This window comes from Procambarus clarkii, chromosome 46, assembly GCF_040958095.1.
Source record: "Procambarus clarkii isolate CNS0578487 chromosome 46, FALCON_Pclarkii_2.0, whole genome shotgun sequence".
NCBI lineage: Eukaryota > Metazoa > Arthropoda > Malacostraca > Decapoda > Cambaridae > Procambarus > Procambarus clarkii.
Window position 1 is genome coordinate 31755482 of NC_091195.1, and position 14061 is coordinate 31769542.

The following is a 14061-nucleotide window of genomic DNA, read 5'->3' on the forward strand; positions in this document are numbered from 1 at the left end:
GCGTCACCTGAAGTCCGCCAGTACTCTGAGAAGTCTTCCCTAGTTCATGTGTTGAACCAGAAGAGGGAATTGACGGTTATTTGAGCAACAAGTGCTCCAGTCAGGTACTGTGCCAGTAGCAGTGAAGCCGTGCAGTGACGTATGTTGACGTCGGTGGCAATTCACCAGTTCGTGACAGCGTAGTGGCTGACAGAGCCACTGGGTAGCTGAGGAAGAGAGGACTATTTGGGGAAACCGGACGACTGTAGCTGAGACGTAGGCGACAGCCGTTGCTGGGAGAAGACGACGGCCAGGAGACCGACTCCAACCTTCAAGAAGTCAAGGAGGAGGACGGACCTGCAGTGAGGAGGCACGGAGACGACGCGCTAAACGGTGGGACGACGAGAGGCTCTGGTAGGACACAACGACGTGTAGTGTGGGGGCGTTCCCGACACGAGGACCAGGAGCTACATCTCGACTCTCATCGGAGGATAGGGTGAAGTAGGTGGTTCTAGTTCCCTCCCCATTCCCCTTTAGTTAGCTATATTATTTGGCTATATTATCTAGCCCGAAGATTTTATATGTCGTGAGCAAGTCTCACCTATGTCACGGTAAAGCACCAGTGTGCTAGACAGTACTATCAAGAGTACTTGTAATATTCATGTTGATTGTTGGTGTGTACAGGCACCAGGAACCAGTGATAAATTTACTGTGTTGTGTATATCTTTCTATAGATTTTGATATGAACATATAGTGGTAAATTATATATAAGATTATGCCAGTATTTGGAGGTTAGGCTATGTGCCCAGAAACTATTTATTTTCCATGTATTGATGATTGATTTATATACCATATATATGTCTATGTTCATTCAGTGAATAATCATTTGTGAGTACAGTGAATCATTGCGTTATCGCCCACGAGAGAAAGTACTGAAAACTCCAGTGTTAATATTTCATAATATATGGTTGAGTGAAGAACCATGTAAAGCCATTACAGTGAATCATTGTAGAATTGATTGTAGAAAAGACTGTTTGAGCCTGAGTACAGTGTAACTAAGTAATTCGGTTTATTTGTGCCAATATCGAGTGTGCGAGTTTCTAGTAATATTGGAGAATTTAAAGAAACCGAGCGCGTGAATCTAGCAAACAAGCAAATTTCGCGCGGAGAGTCCATTGCGATCAGCTGTTCTTGACACTTGATGAGGAGGGGAGAGTGTTGCCCTCTAGCGGTCGCATAATATCCGTGGGAATTACCGGCCGAGTCAGGATCAGTTGATTTATGATTATTGTGTGGCCTTGTGACATCTTTCATACATTTTAAGTAAAATACAAAACTCTCTTTGTGTTTTTATCATCCCCTCCATTGATCTTGTGGCTATACTATACCTGTAAGCATAGAGTGATAACAATAAGTACCTGCCTGATTCCTGATCTTTGAGTGTGACCTTGCCAAGGCTACCACTGAATACACCAGTCCACTGAGGGTGTTACTGGCCACCTTAAACACCAGTTGGCGATCTTGTGTTTAACCGTAGAGCCCTATTGTTGGGGAGGGCACACGACAGTCGAGGTGAACGAGTCGTGTTCTCACTCTTTCTTAATAAGAGGCCGTTAAGATTGACTGGGAGACTCTCCTGGCGTGCAGTGGCGCCGTGAGGATCGAGGGAAGACCCGCAGGGCTACGGTGAGTTACCTTGAGCGTAACTATTGCTCACCCCAGAGTAAGGGTAGAGAATAATAGAGAGGTGAAAACCCCCCCAACATTGGCGACCTTGCCAGGATATAGATCGGAGTAAAGGTTGCAGTGGTACTTGGCAGTGGTGTTAGAGATCAGGTGCAGGTTAACACTCGTAGCACAAGATGGAGGATGATAAAGTAGCGAGGTTTATTGACTCTAGAGACGAACAGGTGCTGGAAGAGTGCACCAAGGCACAGTTACAGGCTATAGCGGATCATTTTGGAATAAAGCTGAAATCTGCCCGAGTTGGTGAAAGAAGACTAGAGATAATGGCTCAGCTCAAGGCTCGAGACGAAGCTTTGGGGGAGGAACGGCCCCAAACACCTGCCAGTGAGGGTGAACACCTGAGTATTGGTGGAAGCAGCAGGGGATCCAGCGGCAGCAGGCACAGCATAAAGCTGGAAATAATGAAGCTGCAGCTAGAAGCGCAGCTGAGGAGAGAGGAAGCACAGCAGCGCAAAGAAGAGCGAGAAGCAGAAGCGCAGCTGAGGAGAGAAGAAGCACAGCAGCGCAAAGAAGAGCGAGAAGCAGAAGCGCAGCTGAGGAGAGAAGAAGCAGAAGCGCAGCTGAGGAGAGAAGAGGCACAGCAGCGCAAAGAGGAACGAGAAGCACAGCTGCGCCGGGAAGAGCAAGAGCGAGAAGCACAGCTGCGCCGGGAAGAGCAAGAACGAGAAGCACAGCTACGCAGGGAAGAACGAGAGCAAGAAGTTAGGCTGAGACAAATGGAAATAGAAGCTAACCAGGAGGTGGAGCTGAAGCGAGCTGAACTGGGACTAGGTGCCCCTGCCCCTCCACAGGAAGACCGACGAGTGAGGGAACGAGACCTGCCGGTCTTTGTGCCTAGTGAAGCCGAAAGTTTCTTCGATCACTTTGAGAGAGTTGCTGCTATGAAGAGGTGGCCAAGGGCGGAGTGGGCGGAGTTGGTCCAAGGAAGGCTCACAGGGGAAGCTCGCCAAGCCTTCACTATGCTCGACTTCCAAGAATGCACTAACTACAATGCGGTAAAACGAGCTGTGCTCCGTTCCTTTAAGCTCACGCCAGAGTGTTACAGAAAGAGGTTTAGAGAATGTACCCGGTTGCCAGGAAAATCGTATGCGGAGACGGCGAGGGACATTGAAAGAAAACTCCTTAAGTGGCTGGACTCTGAAGAAGCAAGGTCGGTCGAAGAGGTCAAGGAACTAATGGCCATGGAAAAGTTTATGTCCGTGCTCTCTCCTGAGATCAGGATGAGGGTAAAGGAGGCGGACATAAAGGACCTGAGGGCCGCAGCCGACCGGGCCGACATGCTAGAGGAAGCCCTACGCCCACGCCGAGAGGGACAGAACCGACCACACGCATACGTCGGAAACGATCGGAGTTATAGAAGGACGGATGGATGGAGGACAGGAGCGAGTTCTCCCAAATCCCATTTCTCAAGTTGGAACACCCGAGGAACAAAAGGTGTTGTAGAGCCGATAGGGGAGAACCAAGCTGGGAGCTCGGGAACTATTACTACAGGGAAAGAAACGACAAGTGAGGCGGGAAAGACACAGGGTGTGACGGTCTCTGGAGGCAGTGCTAAGACGAGCGGTGGCGGATGGTCTCCGCCGAGGGGCCGCTGCTACAACTGCGGAATACCCGGACACGTCGCGCGGGAGTGCAGACGCCCTAAGCAGCGGGGACACGTTGCCTTAGTGATGTTCGAGGACCAGAGAGCCGAGGGAGTGCGGGATGAACCCGTGCTGAATGGGGAGAAGAAAGTTCACCCATTCATGTGTCAAGGAACCGTAAGGATGGGGGTCGCAGACCCCATCCCCGTGAAGATGCTAAGAGACACCGGGGCTGACTTTACCCTGGTAAGTGAAACCCTGTTCCCCGAGGGTTACGAAAGTACCAGTGTGGGGGTGGCAAGTGTGGCCACTGTGGGAGGCCCAGTGAGGATGCCCCTACACCAGGTAACTTTAAATTCCGAATATGGCTGCCAGACCCTAGAGGTGGGAGTCTGTACATCAATGCCCAAGATGGAGGCGCAGGTCATCTTGGGGAATGACGCGTGTGGAGGATATGTCCTCCCGCATCTCGTGAAAGGCGAAGAGTACCCAGAACAACACGAGGAGACAGGCGAAGAGTTGAACGTCTGTGGGGACGAGAAGGGAATCGCACCGGTGGCGATCCCCGTTCGTACTGTGACACCGAAGCAACGCGAAGAACCAGGAGGTTGTGGATCTGATGGGGCTGAGGAGACGATTGACAGCCTGGGAACAGATCACCTCTGCGTAGGACCCAGAGAACGAGTGGAGGGCGAAAGTAGCCCGAATGGTGAGTTGCAGGTGACACTCACCAGTTCTCCAGGGGTAAACCGCACTCGTCTCGGAGAGTTACAGCAGGAGGAGTTCCCCGAATTGGTTAGTAAGGCCGAAGGAGGACGTGTGGGTCCTGAGAAGGCTTACTTTCCATTTATCTATATTATATATGCCATGCTATTCATGATGAAGGAACGATGGACTCCAGGAGCGACCGTGAGGACGGTGAATAAATATGTCCAGAAGTTCAAAGAACGTCTCACTCGAGCGAAGGAATTGGCTAGGAAACTCCTGAAGAAGGCGCAACGCAAGATGTCGGAGTGGTACGACAGGAGAGCTGCGCAGCGGAATTTTCAGGCCGGATCCAAAGTAATGGTTGTGCTGCCAGGTAAAGGAAGAGCGACCAAGACGCGGTTCAAGAGACCGTACCGAGTGCTGCGACGATTGGGTCCAGTGTCGTACGAGATTGGGAAGCCGGATGGACCCCGGAAGAAACAGGTGTGTCGCATGGACCGCCTGAAACCTTTCTTCATTGTGGAAGGAAGAGCCGACAAGCAGGAAGGAACGATGTCCCAAGAAACCCAGCGTAAGACGGGTCTGAGTGTACCGAGGGACCGAGAACTCCCGGAGGAGGAAAGTAAGTGGTCCAGGGCGAACGGCACCAGTCTCACCCGCACTGAGAGTCTGACAAGGATCAAGGTCAAGCACATCAAGGGGAAGGACGACGTAGTAGCGGACGCCCTATCCCGCATACACTAACGAGACATGACTCTTATTTTAAGGGGAGGGGTATGTGACGGAGTTCCCTCCCCTTATAATTCTCCCACGCCTGCAGTAAGAGTCATGTCTACTTTTCTCAAGCGTTCTCTACGTTGCAGGCTACAATTTGATATATGGGAGAGAGTGAAGTGTTCTCGGAGAGCCGAGAAATTTGTGAAATAGTGATATTTTGGCCTGTGGTTTAGGCCCTTTAGGGAGCCAAAATGGCGCTGGCTTCCCTGATCTCCCGCCAAAACCGTGTGACGTCAGTGGCACCGGATTGGTCACCGACAGCAATGTGGCACCGGGAGCCAATGAAAACCTCCCGTGGCGAAAGTGACGTCACGAAGGAAGGGGGTCCGGCCAGCGCGCCGGGCTGGCGCCAGCAGTCAGACACGACACGTCATAGAGGTCGGACGTGCGACGAGTGGTCCTGTCTGTCGGACAGCTGTTTCCCACTACCGTGGATTTACGCGTCACCTGAAGTCCGCCAGTACTCTGAGAAGTCTTCCCTAGTTCATGTGTTGAACCAGAAGAGGGAATTGACGGTTATTTGAGCAACAAGTGCTCCAGTCAGGTACTGTGCCAGTAGCAGTGAAGCCGTGCAGTGACGTATGTTGACGTCGGTGGCAATTCACCAGTTCGTGACAGCGTAGTGGCTGACAGAGCCACTGGGTAGCTGAGGAAGAGAGGACTATTTGGGGAAACCGGACGACTGTAGCTGAGACGTAGGCGACAGCCGTTGCTGGGAGAAGACGACGGCCAGGAGACCGACTCCAACCTTCAAGAAGTCAAGGAGGAGGACGGACCTGCAGTGAGGAGGCACGGAGACGACGCGCTAAACGGTGGGACGACGAGAGGCTCTGGTAGGACACAACGACGTGTAGTGTGGGGGCGTTCCCGACACGAGGACCAGGAGCTACATCTCGACTCTCATCGGAGGATAGGGTGAAGTAGGTGGTTCTAGTTCCCTCCCCATTCCCCTTTAGTTAGCTATATTATTTGGCTATATTATCTAGCCCGAAGATTTTATATGTCGTGAGCAAGTCTCACCTATGTCACGGTAAAGCACCAGTGTGCTAGACAGTACTATCAAGAGTACTTGTAATATTCATGTTGATTGTTGGTGTGTACAGGCACCAGGAACCAGTGATAAATTTACTGTGTTGTGTATATCTTTCTATAGATTTTGATATGAACATATAGTGGTAAATTATATATAAGATTATGCCAGTATTTGGAGGTTAGGCTATGTGCCCAGAAACTATTTATTTTCCATGTATTGATGATTGATTTATATACCATATATATGTCTATGTTCATTCAGTGAATAATCATTTGTGAGTACAGTGAATCATTGCGTTATCGCCCACGAGAGAAAGTACTGAAAACTCCAGTGTTAATATTTCATAATATATGGTTGAGTGAAGAACCATGTAAAGCCATTACAGTGAATCATTGTAGAATTGATTGTAGAAAAGACTGTTTGAGCCTGAGTACAGTGTAACTAAGTAATTCGGTTTATTTGTGCCAATATCGAGTGTGCGAGTTTCTAGTAATATTGGAGAATTTAAAGAAACCGAGCACGTGAATCTAGCAAACAAGCAAATTTCGCGCGGAGAGTCCATTGCGATCAGCTGTTCTTGACACTTGATGAGGAGGGGAGAGTGTTGCCCTCTAGCGGTCGCATAATATCCGTGGGAATTACCGGCCGAGTCAGGATCAGTTGATTTATGATTATTGTGTGGCCTTGTGACATCTTTCATACATTTTAAGTAAAATACAAAACTCTCTTTGTGTTTTTATCATCCCCTCCATTGATCTTGTGGCTATACTATACCTGTAAGCATAGAGTGATAACAATAAGTACCTGCCTGATTCCTGATCTTTGAGTGTGACCTTGCCAAGGCTACCACTGAATACACCAGTCCACTGAGGGTGTTACTGGCCACCTTAAACACCAGTTGGCGATCTTGTGTTTAACCGTAGAGCCCTATTGTTGGGGAGGGCACACGACAGTCGAGGTGAACGAGTCGTGTTCTCACTCTTTCTTAATAAGAGGCCGTTAAGATTGACTGGGAGACTCTCCTGGCGTGCAGTGGCGCCGTGAGGATCGAGGGAAGACCCGCAGGGCTACGGTGAGTTACCTTGAGCATAACTATTGCTCACCCCAGAGTAAGGGTAGAGAATAATAGAGAGGTGAAACCCCCCCAACAATATATATATATATATATATATATATATATTTTCCCCCCCAGCACTCAAATCAGTCCACTTCTCATTCCTGCTCCTACTTATCTATATATATATGTATATATATATATATATATATATATATATATATATATATATATATATATATATATATATATATATATATATATATATATATGTCGTACCTAGTAGCCAGAACACACTTCTCAGCCTACTATTCAAGGCCCGATTTGCCTAATAAGCCAAGTTTTCATGAATTAATTGTTTTTCGACAACCTAACCTACCTAACCTAACCTAACCTACCTTTTTCGGCTACCTAACCTAACCTAACCTATAAAGATAGGTTAGGTTAGGTTAGGTAGGGTTGGTTAGGTTCGGTCATATATCTACGTTAATTTTAACTCCAATAAAATAAAATTAACATCATACATAATGAAATGGGTAGCTTTATCATTTCATAAGAAAAAAATTAGAGAAAATATATTAATTCAGGAAAACTTGGCTTATTAGGCAAATCGGGCCTTGCATAGTAGGCTGAGAAGTGTGTTCTGGCTATTAGGTACGACATATATATATATATATATATATATATATATATATATATATATATATGTCGTACCTAGTAGCCAGAACGCACTTCTCAGCCTACTATGCAAGGCCCGATTTGCCTAATAAGCCAAGTTTTCATGAATTAATTGTTTTTCGACTACCTAACCTACCTAACCTAACCTAACCTATCTTTTTCGGCTACCTAACCTAACCTAACCTATAAAGATAGGTTAGGTTAGGTTAGGTAGGGTTGGTTAGGTTCGGTCATATATCTACGTTAATTTTAACTCCAATAAAAAAAATTGACCTCATACATAATGAAATGGGTAGCTTTATCATTTCATAAGAAAAAAATTAGAGAAAATATATTAATTCAGGAAAACTTGGCTTATTAGGCAAATCAGGCCTTGCATAGTAGGCTGAGAAGTGCGTTCTGGCTACTAGGTACGACATATATATATATATATATATATATATATATATATATATATATATATATATATATATATATATATGTATATGTATATATATATATATATATATATATATATATATATATATATATATATATATATATATATATATATGTATATGTATATATATATATATATATATATATATATATATATATATATATATATATATATATATATATATATATATATATACATATATATGTATAGATAAGTAGGAGCAGGAATGAGAAGTGGACTGATTTGAGTGCTGGGGGGGAATATATATATATATATATATATATATATATATATATATATATATATATATATATATATATATATATATATATATGTATATATATATATATATGTATATATATATATATATATATATATATATTTATATATATATTTATATATATATATATATATATATATATATATATATATATATATATATATATATATATATATATATATATATATATATTTATTTATTTATTTATTTATTTATTTATTAAAGGTAAGCGTGATCGTGATGGCCCAGGTTGGTGATATTTGTAGAATTTCTGGATGGGCCTCATCACATCTCTTCGTTCATAGGTGTTACACATGCCTCTTCTGTGGAGAAACTGCATGTGTGCAGTCTAGTGGCGAACACAGGAGAACCTGTGCTGGAGGTATGACCTTATTTTATTTATTTATTTATTTATTTATTTATTTATTTATTTATTTATGGATATTTAATTCAAAATGAGAAATATTAAGGTGGTTTTCCCCATCTCCATGAGTGTGGGAGAGTGAGTGTATATAAATTATACACTATTTCCTACGATAGTTAAACATCGCTCGCCCACCCTCCCTACTAGAGAGGATGGGTTCATGTGCTTCATGTGTGGAAATACCACCTTGAGACCTCACCACACATTCGCTTGTGATAATTGTGGGACCTCTCTGTGTGAGGACTTGACCTCTGAACACCTACAAACATGTCCCCGAGGTGAGTGAATAAACCCTCCAACTTTATTTCTCTTAAGAAGCTTTTTTTTTTTTTGAGAACTTATGTCATGGGGTTTGGCGTGTGGGTGTTGCCTTTTATTATTATTATTATTATTATTATTATTATTATTATTATTATTATTATTATTATTATTATTATTATTATTATTATTATTATTATTATTTTTTTCCAGGGGTGATTCAGAGGCAGGTAGGAGAAGCACATGACAAAGCCCAGCGTGACAATAACCCCTTAGGTGGTGGTGGGGTTAGACAGTCCGTTGCAAATGGAGGGGAGGGGGGAGAAGAAGTGATGAGTGATGATGATGATGATGATGATGACGACGATGGTGGTGGTGATAGTGGTGACATCTCTCAGCCAGGCCCTAGTGGTCTTAGACCTCATGACAACAATCGAGTTAATAACCTAAATAGCGATGAAAATTCCCCAGAAGAGGAGGATGCTATAGACACTCCCCACTTAATTAATAGGGTGGGGGCCCTGGGGGATCTCTTTACTAGGATGGAATATTCCATCCCCTCAGCCTTCGCCACAGACCCTATAGGACTCCTAAGCAACTTTAGGGACTATTACATATCTGAAATAGAGAATTACATGAATTCTCTTGGGGGACATGGCAATTTTACTTCATAACTAAAAATCATTCTCGAAGTGAATGTAACACTTAAAACAACGACTCACAGAAGATGATGACTTTAGGGAACACTTCATAACAACACCTGCTAGACTGGTAACTCTTGAGGAGGTGGGTAATCTTATTGATAGCTGGGTGGATTATATGATTACACGACTGGAGGATCTCCTTTCAGAAACAGAGGGGAGTGGTTTCATACTATATAATGTCGATTTCCTCAAAATCGTCATCTGTAATTTAAGTGTAAGGTCAGTTTTGGGGGATTATGTCCCTTATCCCCCCTTTCTAAGGGGACGGTATGAGGTCTTCAACCCAAACCCTGCTGGTAACAATAGAACATGCATTATTCAATGCATTGCTGCTTTTCTGGCATCACAACAAGGGTGGAAGTGGAGACGTATAGGGAGACTTGTAGAGTCTCACTCTAGGATTAGGAAAATGGTCAAATACGACAATTTATCCTTCCCTCTGTCTTGGGAGGATATCTCTAAATTGGAGAATAGAAATAAACTATCCATTTTTTTGTATTCAATACACAAACATACAGACGGTGTCTATCACGTCTCTCTTTGTCATCGTGGTAGCAGACAGTACTCGGTCATAGTTCCTTTATTGTTATTGGGAGAATCTCATGTGGCCCTAATTAAGGAGTTCGACAAGTTCCTATGGAACTTTACTCGCAGCCTCAGACGCAAGACAGTCTTCTGTAGAAACTGTCTTTCAGAATATCAAAATTCGTCAGAGCTATCAAATCACACATCTTCCTGCGACATCACTCAAAAAATTATTTACCCTCAGGCTGGGGACACACTCCATTTTAAAAATACGGGGAAAGGTTACCCCCCTTCCCATGTGGGCTATTTTGATTTTGAGTGTGTCCTAAGCACTGAGGATTGTCTGGGTTCTGTTATAGCCATACATAGGCCTATAGCATACAGCTATATAATTGTTAATAGGAACCATACTGTCATTGATAAATTTACTTATTTTGGGGGGGGGGGACAGTGTCACACATTTCATGCAGCTAGTTGCTACCAAATGGGAAATTATCAGATCCACTCTCCCCCATTATGAAATAGACATGTCTCTTGAGGATATGGTCCATTTTAGGAAACAGACTCACTGTCAGTTTTGTGAGGAGGTATTTACACCCTCCAATTTCAAGGTTCAACATCATGATCACCTTAGGGAAAAGCTCAATTATATTGGAGCTCTATGTAATTACTGCAACCTCTGCCACAAGAATGCTCCAGAGAGTTTAGTCCTAATTGCCAACAATATGTCTTATGACATGGGCTTAATTTTGAGGGAGTTTGACATGGGTTCAAATATTAAGAGCAATATCCTCATGAGACAGGGGACTAAATATCTTAAGGTAGAAATAGGCAACCTTAAATTTCTTGATTCACTGGCTTTTATTACGGGCAGTCTTTCGTCCCTAGCAAAAACCCACATTGATTCAGGCAGCCCCTTAACATTCACTCATTCAATGATAAATGGCTTACACAAAAAGAGTCACCACCTACTCTTAAAGGGTAAGCAGTTTTTCCCTTATGAATATACCACAAAAATCAGCTGCTTTAATGACACAACACTCCCTCCTATTGAAATGTTCTACAGCTCCCTAAACAAATCAGGTATAACTTTGGAAGAATATAGACATTCTAAATTAGTATGGGAGGCAACAGGGTGTAGAACATTGAAAGACTACCTCCTCATTTATTTGAGGTGTGATGTTGGATTACTGGCTGACATTTTTACCCACGACAGGGTAATTCTAAATGATATCTATTCATTAGAAATGACCCATTACTGTAGCCTTCCGGGGTACTCCTACGACTGCTTCTTGAAAAGTAGCAAAATATCGTTGGAGTTAAGTGCAGATGTGACGTTGCACAATCTCATATCACAAAACATACGAGGGGGTTTTACAACTGCAGTTAGGAGTTATGCTAGAGCTAACAACCGCTATGTCAACCCATCTTTTAACCCCAGGAGGATAGATCTTCATTCTTACTGTATTTAGACTTCAACTCACTTTATGGGAGTTGTATGACTAAGAAATTGCCCTATGGGGGACTAAGGAGACTATCATCTGATGAGATGAACTCCTTCATTAGTGGAGGGAAGATAATGACAGAACAACCATTCTCTTCTAACAAAGGGTACTGGCTCTTAATTGACACCAAACACATAAGACCTGAAATAGCTAGACTAACAGATGATCTACCTCTTTGTTTACACCATAGGGGGATAAGTATGATGGATATCTCACCATTTAGTAGGGGACTTCTGGAAACAAATAACATTACAAATCTCCCTAACAAAATATTAAACTGGTTGGAGATCATCTCCCCAAAAAACATTATTTCATATCTCTTCACCTTTTACAACTATTTATTGAGATAGGACTTGAAGTAGAAACTATACATGCAACTTACGAGTTCCGTCAGTCAGATTTTATGGCAGAATTTGTTAACACAAACGTTAACAATAGAAATGCCTCCACCAGTAACGATAGGAAAACACTCTTCAAATTACTAACGAATAGTGTTTTTGGTAAAACACTACTGAACCCAACCCGTTATGCCATTGACACCAAACTAGTGACTTCAGCTAGGGTCTTTTTACGAGAGGTGAAGAATCCTCGCTTTAAACGTATGGTACATTTAGGTGACAATAAATTATTGTCTGTCAGTTCCAGACCATTCATTAAAATTACTCATCCTAATTACATTGGGTTCCAGATTCTTGAGCTAGCAAAATACAGTTTGCACCATTTTTGGTACAGGGTACTTAAGAACCACTATACAGATAAGATACAACTGCTGTAAAGTGATACAGACAGTTTTATTTTTAGTTTACTAGCTGAAGATGTCTTTAATGAGATGGGGAAAGAACCCCTTAGTTTGTGGATGGATACGAGTAATTTTCCTGAAACTCACCCCTTGTATGATCCTTCTAAAAAGGGTGTTTTAAGGCTTTTAAAGTCAGAGGTATCAGATGAACAGATCCTTGAAGTCGTGGCACTCAAGCCCAAAATGTATAGAGTGCTTTTGCTTGACAATAAAAATTCCATCACCGCTTAGGGTATTCCCCGAGCTGTGCAAAGATCTTTAACACATAATCACTTTAAAGAGACCCTACACAGTTATGGTGTAGTAAATACTTTCCATTATTCACAAATCAGAAACGTAGGGGGGCAGATGGCAACCACATTCATTACTAAGAGGGGTTTAAGCGCATTTGATGATAAGCGCTTTTACCTAAATAAATACACTAGCCCAGCATATGGTCACCCAGACATACCATCGGATCCCCACCCCAACGCCTCAGCCGAAGGAATGTCCACCGAGAGTGAAGGTGGTGACGTCATTGAGCCACAAGGAGAGGAAGGACAACGCCCCACCAGTGAGAGTGAACCCTATGACGTCAGCAGTCACTCACCTGAAGGAGAGCCACTACAGCCCATTCACTCTCTGGGTGATGATGAGTCATCATCTTCGTCCCAGGGGGAGGAGGGGGAGGAAGACCCCACAACGGACCTGTGGGCATGGGGAGGGCCCTTGTTAGGAAATATTATATGGGGGGAGATGACCTACAATACGACTATGTTTAACCCTATGTACTTTGATAATATAATCTATAAATCATCAGGATTATTTCTTTTTCTCCTTCTTTTAAGTATATAAGCTTAAAATATAACCAACTTAAAAACAACTAAGGGATGTGGGTCCCTCTTACGGTACACTCAAGGTCATCAAGTACGAGGAAGGGTGGTGAGGGGGAGGACCATCCCTACTGAGAGGATCCTGTTTTTTACACCTGCCCTACAGCAACCTGTCCTCTTAAAAAGAACGTCAACATTTGCCGTTTGACTCTACGGCTGTTTTTGGACGTTATTTTGTGTAAAACTACGTCTATTTTCGCTTCCATGGACTATCTCTTGTTATACAATGAAATACCACACTCTTATTATTCTATAACTCACTGACTATGCTCTGATATTTGTTCTTCAAGTAAAAATATATATATTTTTGCCTTAATTAGGCCATAATCCAGAAAATTCCAGCCTATCGATCTTTATATTTAGGAAAACATCTAATAAATTTGGAAATGAATTTTTCGTTCGCCGACAGTTGCCTGTTACTATTTAACCCTCTATGCTGTAATGTCGCTGGTCATTGTGACTTTCCCAGGATTTATACATGTTTTGTAGTAGCATTTAGTCAGACTACAGTAATTTAACTAATGGGAAACCTCTATAGTTGTCGTAAATTAATAATAATCATTTATCAAATAATAAATTAGCAAACATATGCAACATTTTATGTTACGACTTTTCGGGTAGGCCGTTCTGTTTGTTTACAACCCCAATGGTTCAAAATACACAATACTTTTAATATATAAGTGACTAAGTATGCTCT